Source organism: Eulemur rufifrons, chromosome 29, assembly GCF_041146395.1.
Source record: "Eulemur rufifrons isolate Redbay chromosome 29, OSU_ERuf_1, whole genome shotgun sequence".
Classification (NCBI taxonomy): Eukaryota; Metazoa; Chordata; class Mammalia; order Primates; family Lemuridae; genus Eulemur; species Eulemur rufifrons.
In genome coordinates, this window is record NC_091011.1 from 66,446,573 (window position 1) to 66,465,091 (window position 18,519).

Consider the following 18,519-nt stretch of genomic DNA (forward strand, 5'->3'; position numbering starts at 1 on the left):
CTCTCCTAGCTAAGACCAGTTTGTTCCCTGTCTATCTTGGACAAGCTCCGTGTACTGCCCAAGACTGGAAGGAGTGGGCGAAGGAAGAAGAGGGCAGGGTGGGTAAGTGGAGGTGGGGAATACTGAAGTCTCTTAACTTCTCCACTCCCTTAGTGTGTGAGACTAGATCAGAGCAACTGAAAAATTCCTTAACATAATCACCAGGTTTGTTCAGCCCTAACAAATCCCACAAACCCCACAGGTCAGTTAGCTTCCAAATGATCTGAGATTTCTTGTTCTCTTGAGAGCAGGTCCAGAAGGGTCCAGAAATGCAATTCAGACCAAGTATTTGCCAGAAAGGCATACACCAGAATATTGTGACTTATCAAGTTCCCAAAAGTCGCACTACCAGTAAGAGCATTGGTGTGACAATATTAATATTTAAGAAATGAAAAGAAGCAAAAGTAGGTAAGAATATGGGAAGGAAAGTAAAAAGACTAAGAAATATAGTCATGGGAAAAAAAGAATAAAGAGGAGGAAGAGGATAAAATATATTTAACAAAGCAGAAAAACTATAATCAAATTCTGTCCAGATAATCATTTCTGAGGACTTTGTCCAGTGAACTGTATACTTTAACATTGAAATGAGAGGCCAGAGGAATCTATGAAGAAAGGATATTACTATCTATACAACACACAAATTATCGTAGTTACAGAACCACTTACAAAGAGTTTCATCTAAAAGAGTCCACTTCTCATTTTATTTTGAAGGAATCTTTCCTTTTGAAGACACATACAGGAGAGGGTGACATGGTAATGAGGAACGCAGTTTTCTGACCCTGATAAAGCAAAAGAATTCTCTCGAATTTTTAGTCTAGGACAATGGCTTTCAAACTTTTTTGACCATGCACCACATGAAGAAATACATTTTATAACAACCCAGTACTCACTCATACACACACACAGACATACACACATACATATACTCACCTCATAGCAAGTAAGAACTAAAACGTTTCACAAAGCAACACTTAGGCTTACGATATAATAGGCTATAATTATGGTCTAGTGTATTTCATTTTTAAAAGAAACTGCTAGTTTCAAATCACTAAGTTGATTTGTATAATCCACTAAAGGTTCTTAACCTACAGATTTATGTAAACAGACCTCAAAATACCCCAATTAAAAACTGGACATCCACATGCAGAATGAAATTAAACCCTTATCTCTCACCATATACAAAAATTAACTCAAAATGGATTAAAGACAAATATAAGACCCAAAACTATGAAAATACCATAGAAAACACAGGGGAAATGCTTCATGAAATTAGTTGGCAAAAATTTGGGGAGTAAGACCTTAAAAGCATAGGCAACAAAAGCAAAAGTAGACAAATGGAATTATATCAAACTATCTAATAAAAAGTTTCTCCACAGCAAATGAAACAATCAACAGAATGAAGAGACAACCTACAGAATGGTAGAAAATATTTGCAAACTATACTTCTGAAAATGGGTTAATACCCAAAATATATAAGGAATCCAAACAACTCAATAGCAAAAAGAGAAATAACCTGATTAAAAAATGGGCAAAAGACCTAAATAGACATTGCTCGAAAGAAGACATACAAATGGCCAACAGCTATATGAAAAGATGCTGAACATCACTAATCATCAGGAAATGCAAATCTAAACCACATGAGATATCATCTCAGTCCAGTTATAATGGCCATTATCAAAAGGTAACAAGTGCTGACGAAGATGTGGAGAAAAGTGAACTTTTATACACTGTTGGTGGGAATGTAAATTAGGACAGCCGTTATGGAAAACAGTATGGAGGGTCCTCAAAAAATTAAAAATAGAACTAGTAATAACATATGATCCAGCATTCCTACTCCTGGGTATAGATCTAGAGGAATTAAAATCAGTACATCAAAGATATATATGCACTCCCATGTTTATCATAGCATTATTCACAACAGCCAAGATACAGAATCAACCTAAGTGTCCACAAATGGATAAACAGATTTTAAAATATGATATATATACACAATGGAATACTACCCGGCCATAAAAAAAGAATGAAATCCTGCCATTTGTGACAACATGGATAAACCTGGACGACATTAAGTGAAATAAGCTAGGCACAGAAAGAACAATACTGCATGATTTCACTCATCTGGAATCTAAAAAGTTGAACTCATGAAAGTTCAGAATAGAATGGTAGTTACCACTGGGGTGGGTAGGGAGGAGGGGAGGATGGGGAGATATTGGTCAAAGGATACATAATTACAGTTAGATAGAAGGAAAACATTTCAAGAGATCTATTATACAGAAAGGTGACTACAGTTAATAGTATATTGTATTCTTGAAAAATGTAAACAGAGTAGATGCTATATGCTCTCACCACAAAAATGATAACTATGTAAGATAATGCATTTTTAATTAGCTAGATTTAACTATTCCACAATGTATATATACTTCAAAACACCATGTTGTACATAACAAAAACATACAATGTCATCCATCCATTTAAAAAAATAAATGAAATAAAAATACCCAACCACTAATTCCCTCTAAAATGTTTAATATATCACAGGAAATAGATAGATAATAACCTGAATTGGTTAATTCTTATTGATCTACTATAACTGACATCAATGAGGGTTACATGTATGCATGGTAAGGAATAAAGACCAGTTATCCTTTTTTTCCTACAGCTTTATCAATATTATAGCACATAACATAACATTCACCCAAACCAGTAACCCTTTCATATCTAACTAAAATAAGTGAAACTGCAGACTAACTTTAGAAAATAAGCAATTTAAAAACATATTCATTCAAACTCATTTAACAACTATAATCGTAAGTTAAATTGTTTATGAGTTCACACATCTGGTACCCAAGAAATGTGTTTGGCTCAAGGTACTAAATGTTTCTGAGAACAGCCTTCACCATTGCACTCACAAAATAGTAAAGCTGTTTGACATGTCTCATTCATTCATACTCAGCTTTAACATGAGCCCTTCAGTAAAACTAATTTCTCTTCAATGACATCTTTCACCTAGAATCAAAACACTTTTACTAACTCCTTTTATACATCTCTATAAGATATTTAATATACTTTCTCAATGGACTATCTTACAAAGGTCCCATTTATCAGCTTCTACATGACTTCATAAAAGAGGAATAACTCTGGCATACTTATCAAATCAGTACCTTCAAGGTATAAAAGATATATTTTCCTCAACATTAGATTTCATTAGCTCATTCTCTTTGAAAACACTTCCAATCACAAGTTTAAAAAGTCAAACATCAGTCGTATAGCAAATTTAAAAGTTCAACAACCTCCATGTCTTTCCTTTTAATGTTTTCCAAAATACAAATAAATAAATATCTGAATCCAGAGATAATTTATGAAGTGCTCCCATGTATATAGAAAAAAAAAATTAGTCACTATGTAGAAGAGAAAGGAGAAAGCTTGAAAGTAAATAATCAACTCGTTTCCCAGTTTGATAGGTTCAAGTTCATTCAAGTGGTCCACACTTACGTTTAAGTCATATACAACTCCCAGATAATAACTCTAAGGTAGTGTTTCCCAAGCTTGCCTTGATTGACATGCTTAATAACGAAGATCCCCACCCTCACTGAGACCTCCAAAACCAAACCCTCCAGGTGATTCCCTTAATTGAGCAAGTTTAGAAAATACTGATCTTTGGATTTTTTTTTGTTTGTTTGTTTTTTTTACTGAACTATATTTACATTAAATTTACTACCTTTGAGTTCTATAAATTGTATAGTTTCACTGACATTGGCTTTTCTTTTTTTTTTTTTTATTTCAGCTCATTATGGGGGTACAGAAGTTCAGGTTATATATATTGCCCATGCCTCCCCATCCCCCCGAATCTGAGCTTCAAGTGTGTCCATTCCCTAGACAGTGCACATCGCACTCATCATGTTGGTATGCACCCATCCCCTCCCCCCACCCCTCAAAGGTCAGATGTTTACTCACTGTCTCAGGCTTATTACTGTCTCAAAATGAGAACAGGGGGAAAACTTGAATGTCTTCTCAAAGCTACATTTAGTTTTCCTCCTTACTAGATAGAGTAAGAAAGAAAGCATCTGAAGAACAAACCTTGTATAGAAAATAACTACCACCAGATCCTGCTTTCTAACCTCTGCCTGGTTCCATCAGAAAGTGACTTCCAGGGGACTCTCTCTTTGCCCCTAAGACATTTCAATCATCCATCCACTCCTTTACCCATTCATTTATCCCGTGACTCATGCATTCTTGCAACCAATATTTGCTAAGGGCCTTCCACAAGCATTGTGCTAGACACCAGGGAATCATAAAACAGTGAGCAAAGCAAGCCCAGTCCCTGGTCTCATTCAGTTTTTACAACCCACTATGGAATAATAAATGTCAATCAGAAAATCACATAAACACACATAAAATTAAGTTGAAATAGGTGCTATGAGAGAAATACATAGAGGTCAGAGAAGGTCTCTAAGGGAGGGACTGAACTAAAAGATGAGGAGGGGTTGCCTAGATAAAGGATTGTGGGGTAGGGAAGGGCATTCCAGAGAGCGGCCACATGACGGGCAAAGTCCTTGTAGCAGGAGTGACCATGTTGTGATGGAACGGCTGAAGGGAGGCTGGTATAGACAAAGCACAGAGAAAACAGGAGAGCATGGTGGGACATGAACCGGAGGAGACAACGTAAATGCCAGAGCTGCTAGGACCTCATAGGTCTTGCAAGGATTTTGTGGCAAATGAGAAGTACTTGAAGTATTTTAAAACAGAGGTGAATGATCACGTCTGCATTTTAAAATGACCATTCTAGCAGAATGACTGGATACAGCAAGAATGAATATAAGGAGACACGAGTATTCTAGTGGTCCAAGGCAAGAGATGATATTAGGTTGGCCTAGGATGGTAGTGGGAGATGGATTCGAATGGGCAAATTTAACACAGATATTTTGGAGGTTAAATTGATAGTATCTGCGGACAGATGGGTAATAGTGGGGGAAGGGAGAAGAGAAGGAAGTGTCAAGAGGCAGTGGTGACGTGTTAAAGTACTGTTATTTTGTTATTCCCTTGAATTACATGCCAAAGTATTAAAAACATGCTCATAATTCCATTCCTCAAACTTTTACTCAGTGAACAAGAAGATGTGTTCCTTGCCCTCAGGGAGTTACAATGTACCAGGGAATACTGCCCTTAAATAAATATTTCTAGTGGATGAGCATTAAAAGGGGACAATGGCCCTGAAGCATGAGAGCATGGAGGAGTCTATTCATCAGAAAATGATCAGGGAATATGTCCCTTAAAAATGGCATTTGAGGTAAGACCTGGGCAAAAGGAGTAGGCACATGCTAAGGCCTGGGGCAAAATGTGGCTATTTAAGAAACTAAAAGAAGTTCAGTTTGGATGAAGTATTAATATATATAACATTTATTGTGTGAATTTTTACTTCAGTAAGCATTTATTTATTGAGTGTAAAGCACCAATGCTAAATGTAGAGGATATAAAGATGGCTAAGCATACAGAATAATACCATTTAAAAACTCTAACAATACTTCATATTTTCTATGTAAATTTATAAATGCATACAAAAGTATTTTAAATGCAATATTATTTGCATTATTTTAATTATTGAATAAACACCCATGTGTCACTTGTATAACTACTAAAATATAGAGAAAGAAGGAAAAAAATCAGCATCAAAATGTTAACAGTGGTTAATTCTAGAGGCCAGGAATGGAGATAATTACCATTTTCTTCTTTGACCTTTTGGTTGATTTCTAACATTTAAAAAAGATAGTCCCTGCCCTAAGAAGTCACTTTGATATACAATTAACATGGAGTAACACTCATCTTAATCTCTTTCCCATCACAATAAACAAACCACACTTTCTCAGCCCAGTCTCTCTGCTACTCTAAGTAGTACAAAATACAATGAGCAAGATTATTCCCTATTTATGCAGCAATCGATATACATAACTGACTACACTGTTTTTATGTAACCAATGCAGACTATGAAGAAATACCACACATTTTAAAAAACTTATTGAGAGTTCTGTCGAATATTTGCTACTTTTATTCTGAGAGCCACAGAATGAAAGCATGTGTTCTCTTTGCTGTTCATCATGCCTTCCATGCAAAGACCTTCACAAAACAGCTGGGAATACCTGCAGAATAGAAACTGGGAATGCTTTTGCACGATACCACAGCCATCCCAGTTATAAGGTAGCATGCATGATGAAAAGGTAACTTAAGAGGGAAAAAAAAAGACATTAACGTAAGTTGCAATAAATTCACATTCCCAGAATTTTGAGCCTCCTCTTCTTTACCGATAATGCCCTCCTATATACCCCTACTCCATTCAGTCCCTGGTACTCAGGAAGGAGCACCACAGTGAGAGTCAGAGCCCCGAGGTGGGCTTCTCACTCAGCCCATAACTAGCTGTACAACTGTGAACAAGTCACTTCTGGGCCTCAGTTTCCTCATCTGTAATAAGAAAGGGCTTAGAGTTATTTCTAAAGTCCTTTCTAGGACCAGCATTCTTTATTTTTATAATTTTTTATTGTTCTTAAAGTGTTTTTCCAGGACTTTGGCAGATACTAAGACAAACACTCATGTTATTATTGACTCAGAAAAGATAAGAAATTATCTTTTAGGTTTGAGGCTTAATTTTAAGTATTGAAAAGAAGTAAGTTAATTTTTATTAAATAACTAGTTAAAAGGGGCAGCAGACAAGAAGCTGGAACCAATGCAGATCATGTAAAAGAACATTTTAAATATAGATAAAGCCCTGACAGCTGCTGCCCTTTCATTTCTCATTTCCACAACTCCACTGGTGACAAGAGCATTGCCACCATCCCGTGCACAACAAAGTCAGGGCAAGTAGTTTTTTTACTGAGAGATTATAAAGGAGCATGTGGGAGGTGTGCCAATCTGATAGCGTGCAGATCTTGCTCCAAGATAAGGGAGCAAGGGAAAAATAAAAGCTACTCTGCAAACAAGGTACAAGCAGCTGCTATTTTCAGAAGCTCAAAAGCAAAGGCTTAATTCGGCCCTGTCCTACCTGAATTGTGAAGGGTATCTATATATCATAATAAGGAAACACAATTTACAGCTTCCAACTATCACGTAAATACTAAAGAAGCCATACATAAATGAAAGAATGAACATTACATTTCTATGTCAAGTCATATCAAATAAAATTTATAAAGTTCTATGGCGTTCACATTTTGGTAAAGTTAATAAATTTCTTTGTCTATATAAATTGCCAGAGAATCATTCAGATGATCTGGTCTTTTGTTCACACCTTAAATGTTTAAAACCACCATAGTAATAAGCACGTAGCACTTGCTTCTTCTGAGAAAATTTGTTTAAGCAATAATGATGAAGTACTAAAATCAAACCTGGCAAAAAGGGAATAATTTTTATCAGTTACCTCATTCTTCCAATAACCATGCAAGTCATTTAGGTTCAAAACATCGCTCCTGAGAAAATTATTATTTAAGTAGTAAGCACACCTGGTTCATTGCTGAAGTACTTAGGCTAAGAATATTTTTAAATAAGCTTTCAGAATCAGTTGAAATCATATTTGCTACCTACAAGTTAACATTTCCTAGTGATACTGACCTCAACCACATAACAAAACACACTGTAAACTCCTCTCCTTCCCAGAACAATTTGTGGCTTGCTCATGCATGAATTCATCTAAAATTGTTCTTAAACCTGTTTATATCTCAGCCTGTACAAAGTCACCAATCACTCATCCACAGCAAGCAGGTGGATAAATCCACCACAAGCCATCCTAATTATAAAAACTATTTAAAAGTTGTGTGGGAGGTTTGAAGATAAGAGGAAAATCATTTTATAAAGCAATATCTTATGTAAAATGTAACCTTTCAATCATCATAATAAGCCTACACATTTGGATAACAAAATCAAGATTTTATTTAAAAAGAGGAAACCATCAAATCATGAAAATCAGCGAACATAAGATCAAGGATCAAAGCAAATCCAACATGCAATCCCTGAATTATTCAATATATACATGCCATGTATAATGGAACTGGCTAAGGGACAAATATATTAATACAATGTAGAACAAGGCTAGCATGCTCCTTGCAGATGTGGAGCTTCCATTTCCATTCTTTCAACATTAAGTACCTGCTTTGTGTTAGGCACTATGTTAAGACACCAGATTGAGCAAGCCATAGTTCCTCCTCAGAGGGACCTGTGACAAAATCACAAGAAACAAGTGGATGACCACATATAATCAGGGTATTCTCCTCCATGGATCTTTCCACCAACTCCTGGTACCAGTAACCTGGCTCTGCAAACAGAATCTAAGCGTGTGAGAAACCAGGAGGCATTTGGATACATTTGAACTAATACAAGGGAAAAAAAAAAAAATAACAACCGGTGAATTAGAATAATTTCAGTTCTATGGAAGCAGATCTGGCCAAGTAGTCTACAGAAACCAATTCAAAAAAAAATTTTTTTCAGGACCATCTTTCTCCTTTCACATTATAAATAAATAGTATGTCATAAACAGACACTTGGCACTCTTTAGAACATAAATACGAGTATCAAATATCGTTTAACTTGTCTGACTTAACAGTTCTCACTTGAAAATTCTCAGAAAGGACAAAAATGGCAACAAGGAAAGACAAGACAGAGGAAGAGAAAAAAATAAATGAATGAATGAAACCAGCCAAAATAGGTGAAATGTAATGGGGTAAGGCATAAAGTGAATCATGTTCTGGCAAAGATACCCAATAAAAAATCTTAACACTGGTACAATGAAGAAGCTAATGGCCCTACATCTTGACCTAAACTGCTCTTTGATAGAGATAATTGTAACTCTCTATTGGTAAGTTGTTAAGCACCTGGATAGTAAGAGAAGGGAGATTAGAATTTACATATTCAATTTTAAGTCAGCAATATTTTAAAACAAACGAACTTCAAGGTCATACTCTAGTAAAACTGGTATAGAGAGAAAATACCGCCAGGTAACAACCAGGACACAGAAATTCATAAAGGCTTTCAGAGTTTCTAGTGAGGACTCCTTCAACTTGCAAACATCGTACATTTATGCACACCCTTACCCTACCTCAGAGCAGGCCACACCTTGTCTCAGTTGAGTCTAAGAGTGCTCTGCAGACTCAGCATCAGCAAAGAGGGAAAGTCAATGAAAAGCTGGTGAGCTTTGAATCTAATAGACCTCAGCTCAAATCACGATTCATTCATGTGACTTTGGACAAAATCACTTCATCTCACCAAGACAAATGTTTTCATCTGTGACATCCTGCAGGGTTTGGGGAGATTCAGAATGTTTACGTGTGTGTGTATGTGTGTGTGGTTATTTTAAGTAAGCACTTGTATGAAGAAAAAAAAAAAAACCACCCACAAAACTAGTATCTGAATATATTTTATGTAATATATTCCAAGAACAATGGCTAGACCATCAAATAAAAGTTGTTTTTTTTTTTTCAGATAAAAGCACTAGCCATGTCAAAGGAAGAGGACTAGCAATAACAAATCAAAAAAGAATACAAATTAAGGATGTCCATTACATACAATAAACCCATAAAGCCCATCTAGGTGATAGGATACCTAATACATAGAGTAATCATTTTGTTCTGCTTTGAACCTTATCCTGTTCTAGGATTTGACTGGTCAGGGGCTTCAACAATTGAACACATTGACAAGAATGTATTCAGCACCGTCTTAGGTGTTTTGAGATTTTTTTTTTTTAAAAAGGAAAATGAAAGGAAATATATGACTTAGTGCCAGAAGTGGACCACAGGAATAAATTATATTACATAATAGTCATGGGGGGGTTGGGGAAAGATAAGTAAAAGCTGGGGTTGCAAGGAAAAAATTCATGATGAAAAAAGCTGAAAAGAAAAAAATGATTTAAAATGTAGGTGGTAGGTTTAAGAATGTTCACTATAAAATTCTTAGAACTTTTCTGTATGTTTAAAATTTTTCATTAAATTGTTGGATATAAAAGAAGAATAAATTACATTTGGTAAATCTCTCAGATAAAAAATATATATAATCATAAAAGTAAAGGTATATATTGACTATTTGAGATAGTGAGAATGCTGGCCAGATCTAGGAACAGAACAGATATTAAGAGAAGTAGGAATAAGACTGAATTTAATACTAATTTTTTGATTTGCTTTGTTTTGTTTTTTTCCTTAGCACTATGGAAATCTTCATGGCTCCAGTATTTTTGGAAATCATATATCATAAATCAAAAATTCATAACAATACACTAGGCCTCTCTAAGAACTGGATCAGGCTACCCTAATCCTGTAAATTATCCTTATTCTATAACTCCAAATAGATGCCATTTGACAGCACTAAGGCCCAATCTCAAATTTCAGTTATTAAAATGCCATAAATTCTACAAAAATAGTTTACCATAAAAATTAATAATACAGTGAATAGCTTATTATAGAATGAGAAAAATCCTATTAAACGATAACCATTAGGAAGGAAAAGCTTGGTAAGCTTTAAACCCTAATAACCACAAAATTTGGATTTCAACACTGCACTCTATATTTTTTTCCAGTTTAATAGAAAAGCATAACTGCTATCATTAAGTAGAAGCCAAAGGCAATGTGGATTTTTAAGCTAACAATGTGGCAACTTAAATACATGTGTAAATGAAACAGACCAGGTACTTATCCACAACCCAAACAAAGCCATTAGAGGATGCTGCCCTAATTCACCGCAAGTTTATTTATTCCTAAAGCAATAATATTTTTGATTAGTAAAAGAATGTATTTCTAGTATAGGAATATTTACTGAGTAGCTAAGAAGAAAATACTGCACTATTTGGCATTTGAGCTGTGTGTGAAATTGGCTTTAAAAAATTAAGAAAGCCTGTAAACAGAAAAGGCACCCTTCTCAAAAATAATCTCAAAAACCCTTCAAAAATCAAAACTAAGAAATAGGAATGAGACAGGGGAAATAAGGAAAAAATAACATTCAGAACCTAAAAAATGAAGACCACAAAATAAACAAGAAGAATATTAGTGAGCATCAAACAATAACATGAGTAGTGGCGGAAAAGTCACTAGCTCAACGTAAGTAGAATTAAAAAAAAAATTTAAAAGAACATGATTTCAGGATTCATGAAAATCCTATCCTGATCCCTACCCTTCTTGCCCCAAATATTTTGTTTACCAGAATACAAATATAAATGCCTATAAGTAAATATAACATATCAACTCAAATTCACACCAACATGGCTTTTCCCTTTGATCGGTGTTGGGAATAAGGAGTAGGAATGTTTCTCAAAACAACCAAGACCCCAAAGGGACAAAGATAGAAAGGTAAGGTCATAAAAAAGTAGGACTGAAAAATACAATTTAACCAGCAAACTTAAGGCCAGCCTAGGGATTGTAACTACTCTTAATAGAACAATAAATATGAAAAATTAGAAACACTGGCTCCCCCAGCAGGGAAGCACATTAAGGCTCTGATTAGTCTGTCAAAAATAAAACCTGTCCAAACTATGGCTGGAAGATCTGGAAGGCTGCCCACAGCCCATCTATGGCAGCTGCAAGTCCATGGGGAGCTCAAACAGCAGTGGTGCAGGCTCAGTAGTAAAGATGCAAGCCAAATGAAGATTTATGCAATTTAAGGTGAAAACAACAATAACAAAGTCCTTTGGAATGAGTGGTTGTGGTCCTTTAAGCTTGTAAGCCCAAGTGTATATGTGCACACACAAACAAGCACATGCAATTGCTGAATAGCAACAAAGGACAAGCCGTCAGTATATGTTTAAAAAGAAAAAAAAGAAAAAGTAAAAATAAATAAATGAAAACAGCCAAGAGGTCAGAGTACAAAGAAGCTTATACTTCATAGCCTGGGGACTAAGGCAGATGGAGCACAGCACTACCCGGACTCAAGTGTCTGCTGCACAGAAAGCCCAGGGATTATAATGAGCCTCTGGTGAGTATTACAGCATATGGAGCTGAGATGCCATTTAGATTGTTCCGCACACTTAAATGCCTTGATTTTTGTGCACTTGCCTATACATTAGAGTATACTGTTTTAAGATACCTATGAAATTTCATCAACATGCAGTGCCCTTAAGTTACTATGCTGTAAGCAGGAATCTGCAATGAAATACAATAATGTATGTGAGTTTTGGGGCAATTTGTTTTGTAGAAGTAACTAACACAATATTGAAACCACAAAAAGATCCAAGGACACAAAGAAACTTGGTATAAGATAAAGTTGATATTCACATTGGGAAGAGAGGGAGTTGAATTAATAAATTATGTTAAAACAGCAAGCCACAATTTGGAGGAGAAAAAAAATCAAAGCTGAATATTTAATTAATTATAAGAAAATAAATTCCAGATAAGTCAAACATTAAATGTAATTAATAAAAATAGTAAAGTAATAAAAGAAAATAAATGCAAACAGTCTTTTAAGGGTTTCTAGAAAGAGGCCCTTCTGAACATTTTACAAACCCAAAACACATGAAAGAAAATTACTGATGGATTTCACTACATAAAAATTAAAGCATACCATACATAAGGTTAAATGATAATGAGTATGAGATTTAAATATTGCAATATGTATTAATCACAAAGGCTCAATGTCGCTAAAAGTATTGTTTCTTATAAGAGACAAAAGTTATGAGAGAATAGGGAGTAAAATACATGGAAGGGAATTTCACTGAAACAAAATAAGGATACTATATAAGGATATAAAAAGATGTTCAATCACACTAATAATAAAATGAATACAAATAAAAACAAGATATCTCTTTTTTAGCCTACCAGACTGGCAAAGGTTTTAAAAACTGACAGTACCCAGTAAGGGAAAATAGAACCTCTCATGCTCTCTTTAGAATATAAATGGGCACAACCTTTCTTGAATATAATACAGCACTGTGTACCAAAATGTTACATGAATATACCTTCTAATGCAGAGGCACCACTCCCAGGAATTTATTTTACGTATGCAAAGATACGAGCAAGGATTTTCAATACATCATTATTTATAACAGTGAAAAACTGAAAACAAGTGAAATGCAAAGATAATTTCCCCTGTGTTTAAAATAAAATAAAATTGATAGATCAACACCCTGGAGCAGATCTTTAACTGTGATGAAATTGTTCTGTGTTAGAAGTGGATGACTTTAAGGACCTATAACAAAGGAAGAAAACCAGGGTTTAAGGCTAAGATTTATTGTGATGCTGGGTGCAAATGCCAGTAGGGACTTAATGATGCTGTTTTTATTATGATTGCTACTTCTTTAGGTCAGTTTACAAAATTCCACTGGTTTTAAATGATCTATTCCTAGTCCTATTTTCCTTATAAGCCCTATAATTTTTAGGACATGATTTTGCATAAAGATTTTCAGGAATACACATATGTCATTAATAGCAGAAATGCCTCTACTATTTTAAGTAAAATACAATGAGGTAGAGAAACTATCCATAAGAAACATGGAACAAAACAAAAAAGAGAAAGGAAGGAAGGAGGGATGGAGGAAGAAAAGTAAAAGAAAAGAAAACCTTTATACATTATTTTGCTTCAGCGATAGTTTCGAATGAAAGATACTCGATGCAGGTCAAAGTAATACCACTAATTTTCTTGATTTACACCACTCATTTTTATTTATATATAATTTTTTGTCCCACTTAAAATCTAAACAAGACAGGAAATTAAACAGCATCAACTATTGGGGGAAGGGACTAATCCAATCAACTTTTCAACATAGTATTTTATTATATACCCTGGGGTTGGAGGTAGGGGGAAAGAAATGCAAACAATGAGGGAAATAATTCCAAAACTATCACAAATGCATTGCAGGACTGAGCAAATGAGTGTAAGCATTAGTTGAGAGCAGGGTGCTGACTGTGGAATAAGGGAGATAACAGGCACACAAGCCGAAGTCAAAGAAGAATGCTGCGGGGCTCTAGAAATAAAGACACTATTTTAAAGAAATGGCAATGAGTACATCTAGTACCCAGTTCTTAGGTTCTAAGACCATTCCCCACGATAAGGAAATAGGTCTCTTCAGGAAAGGGGTGATTCCAGGGCTGGGGCAGGGAAGGTATGAGTGTGGAACATCTTAATATGTCACCAAATAAAGAAGTGTTCAGAAAAATGATGGAAGTACATCAAAAGGACACAGGAGCTTGCCATGTGATCCCAATGGCTAAATATGGGAAAATCTGATCACCTAAAGTCATTAATGAGTATAAACCACTAAAAAATAGTTTTGAATTTGCTTATTTTCTGAATATGGGCAATTTAAAAATATAGGTATTTAGCTTCAAAAGGTAAATTAGATAATTTAATTTCATACAAGTAATATACCAAGAAAAAACTTTATAAACTATTAATACAAAATATTATTTTAAAGTATGTTCCCTTTATGACCATTCTCAGAAGCATGTTAAAAAAAAAAGAAGCTCCCAGCTGGGCACAGTGGCTCATGCCTGTAATCCTGGCACTTTGGGAGGCCAAGGCAGGAAATTTGCTTGAGGCCAGGAGTTCAAGACCAGCCTGAGCAAGATTGAGGCCCTGTCTCTACCACAAAGGAAAAAAAAAAAAGAAAAGGAAAGAAAAATTAGCCAGGCATGGTGGCACACACCTGTAGTCCCAGCTACCTAGGAGGCTGGGGCAGGAGGATTGACTGAGCTATGATGACGGCACACTGCAATCTAGCCCAGGCGACAGAACAGGACCCTGTCTCAAAAAAAAAAAAAAAAAAGAAAGAAAGAAAGAAAGAAAGAAAGTTCCTTTGCAAGTACAAAGAAAATTTTTCAATTCACAGATGACCCTTCTACACTAATTTCCAAAAAAATAACTGTTAGCTGAGTTCATTTTTCACTGTTCTTTGATTACTGATATAGCCAACTATTAATTGAATTTGGGGTCCAGTAGTAGAATGAAAGCTTGTGAATTTGAAGACCATTTAAAATGTACAGTGTTTTATTAATTATCATTAGTACTAGCACACAGTGATTGGACCCTTGTGGGATTGTTAAGAAACATCTTACACTGAAATTATCTGAGCCTAAAGGACATATTGAGAGGAGCAAAGAAATCATTATGATGAAAAGAATTCAGTTGGTATCTCTTTCTTTGGTATTTACTCCTTTCACATAAATAAGCATTTACTGAATACCTGCTATGTGCCAGGCATCATGCCAGTTTCGATAGTGAAAGAATGAGGACATATCTATGTAGTATCCACATAGACACTGAACATCATGCATTATTCTTTTGAATTATGCCAGCCTTGTGATAAGTTTAAGAGGGCCATAAAATAACATGAAGATAGATAGATTTTATAAAGAATAGAGGCAATTGGAGATGTTATGGGAAGACAAACTATACAGTATTCTATACTCTCTGGTCCTTCCACTTTCAGAGAATGACTGTTACCATCCAAATAGCTGACCCACGGTCAACATGGTAGTTAGCCAAAGTGCCTCTCATGAAATACAGATCATCCTTTCTCCTGCTTGAAATCCTTCAATAAGTCCCCATTTGCTATAGCATGATACCAAGCTTCTTAAATTTGGCATACAAGTCTAATTCTGATTAGATTCCCTGGTCTCATCATTCCTACTCTTTCATTAGCACATCATGCTCCAAACAAACCCAGCTCCATGCAATTTCTACCATGTGCCATGCTTTTACTTGCCTCTGGGCCCTTAGACATGCTCTCCCTTCTGTATACATCACTCTTTTCACCTTTCTTTGTTTGGGTCAGCTCTTATTCATCCTTCAGGTTAGCTTAGCTGTCACTCTAATGGGAAGTCTACCCTGTCTCTCCAAGTCTGAGTTAGATGCCTTTCCTCTTTGTTCCCGTAACACTCTATGCTTCCACCTGATTTTCTCACCCTTACCCCCAATCAGCTGTGAGTTCTGTGAGGGAAGAAACATTTTGTTCACTGCCATACTTCAGTGCCTGGCACTTAGGTGTTCAACTTTCAATACAGTTTTACTTAAGAAATTAATAAATCACTTCTAATAATTTATTACTAAAAGTAATTTGTAAAATTATTTTGGTAAGCTAACCTTACAATTTCCTGTCCACGTAGACTATCTATGTCATATTCAGAATGTAACATATATGCTCTGGTGGCTCAGATTGAGAGAAGGGCATTGCCCAACCACATCCAGCAAATCATGTGTGCGTGTGTGTGTGTGCGTGTGTGCACACCCATGTGCACACAAATGACTATCTCCATCTCTCACCTAAGTTTTACCTCACAATTGAAGATATTTATGAATAAAGTGATTTTTAAATGAAATTATACATACATATACCCACATACATGTGTATACTGTTAATATATTTATATTGAACTTTGGGGAGATTTTGTGTGTGTGTGTGTGTTGATCAATAAATCATAGCACAGTACTCAAGTCCAAAGGCAATAAAGATGTGTAAGAAGGATCAAGTAATTTTCATAACCCATTCAACTACAAGGCACTAAGAATTTTTTTTTCAATTAACAGCTTATTTTCTAGAAGTATTTAGTTTGCTTTTTCTTAAAAGTGATGTTTTTCAATCTGTGTCCCATGGTATCCTAAGGATTCACTGGAGGCTCAAAGGCCGGGGGTAACAGACACTAAGCAAGGAGAGCTCTGAGCCCCAGCCCCCCTGGCTCAATCAGAGCCACTCTGCTTTTATCTGTTGGTTTCCTTTTTATAAAAAATAATGGAATTCCAAGCAAGATTTTCTGTGAAAGACTCAATACATAAGAATAAAAAGAAGAAAAGAAAAAGTTTAAAAACCATTGCCTTAAAGAATCAGCAATGGCTTGAGGTTTGCACTATATAATTCAAGCCTTAATGTATTTCATATTTCTTGGTTAGACTAAATTCAACTCTGTCAGGTTTATAGGCCCTTATTTGTGCTAAAATGAGAAATACTATTTGAATGCAGAAATATCCAGGTAGAAGAAAAATAATATGAGTTTTGAGGAGTACATTTATTCTCTGATGCAGCTTTTTCTAAATTGATTTCTCTTATTATGTTTAATGGCATTATTTATGTACCAATCTTCAAGTTAATGATTCATAACACAGAACACCAAAATAATCTAGTTGAACAACAGAAGCCCACTGTACATGCCAGCTGCTGCTGTGTTTCATATACTGTAGACAAATATCCCATTTCACTTTAATAGTTTCTTGGTAGAAAGATCACCTTAAATGGAAAGATGCACCAAAGTCATCGTTAACTAGCAATTTTAGCTATTTTGCCAATGAAGGAACAACAGGGCACAGGGTAACTGAAACCAAGGGGGACTCCATCATGTAACATCCAGAAGACCAGTGTGGAGAATTTGATCTGCTGGTGAACTCACTGAGGAGCGATGAACAGAAACGGGATTCCCTCCAACAGAAACCTCCTGCCAACCTGTGCAAAACAGTACAAGAATGTGCAATTTTGGACTGGCACTCGACTGCAAGTCACAGAAACACTTGCAATCAAGCCCCAGCTCTGTAACTTAACAAGTTAGGTGAACCAGAAACCTTTAGAGCTGAACACATAAAATAACTCATAAGATACACTGAGCTGAGAAGAAACAAACCTAATTCTCACCTCTTCTGGGAAAACTTACATGAGCACTCTCACCCACCGTGCTCTCTTCTGCTTCCAGACACCTCTGGCATTCACTTAGCCACACTCTAATTTGGCACCCAAGATTCTTTTTTTTTTTTTTTTTGAGACAGAGTCTCACTCTGTTGCCCAGGCTAGAGTGAGTGCCGTGGCGTCAGCCTAGCTCACAGCAACCTCAAACTCCTGAATTCAAGCGATCCTCCTGTCTCAGCCTTCCGAGTAGCTGGGACTACAGGCATGCACCACCATGCCCGGCTAATTTTTTTTTTCTATATATATTTTTAGCTGTCCATATAATTTCTTTCTATTTTTAGTAGAGATGGGGTCTCGCTCTTGCTCAGGCTGGTCTCGAACTCCTGAGCTCAAACGATCCGCCCACCTCGGCCTCCCAGAGTGCTAGGATTACAGGCGTGAGCCACCGCCCCAGCCCCAAGATTCTTAGTTAGTGTTTACAGGTATGGCCATTCTCCCCAGCTGGACTGCAAGCCTCTAATGGGCAAAGACAATGTCTCACTCTTTCCTGTATATCCTAAATTCTGAGAATTGTGCTAAGCATTTGCAGCTGCTAAATAAATATACCTTCACTGCTTTTATAATTGTAGGTATCGTTTATATTACCATCCATGTACAATGCTGATAGAAAGTCAGTTTCACATGGTTGTCTCAGACACTCCATTCCTGCAAATGCCAGCCAGGAGAGTAAGGGAGAAAATGAGCGGCCAGGTCAGGCTGTATAGACAGCCACGCAAGCCACCTAATACGCCTCCCTCCATTAATGCGTCAGTCCCAAAGAACCAAGCGCCCACCCTGTTCTAGGGCTAAATCTTTTCTCCTCCTCCTACGCTCTGTGCCAAATCAGAAATCAGAAGACTTGGATTCTAGTCCTAGCTATG

General features: G+C 36.0%; 1 protein-coding gene across 4 annotated transcripts in view; it reads right to left on the reverse strand.

Annotated features, from left to right (window-relative positions):
- Positions 1-18,519, reverse strand: part of IMMP2L (inner mitochondrial membrane peptidase subunit 2) — an 847,470-nt gene that overhangs the window by 808,211 nt on the left and 20,740 nt on the right. The gene's annotated exons all lie outside the window — the stretch shown is intronic.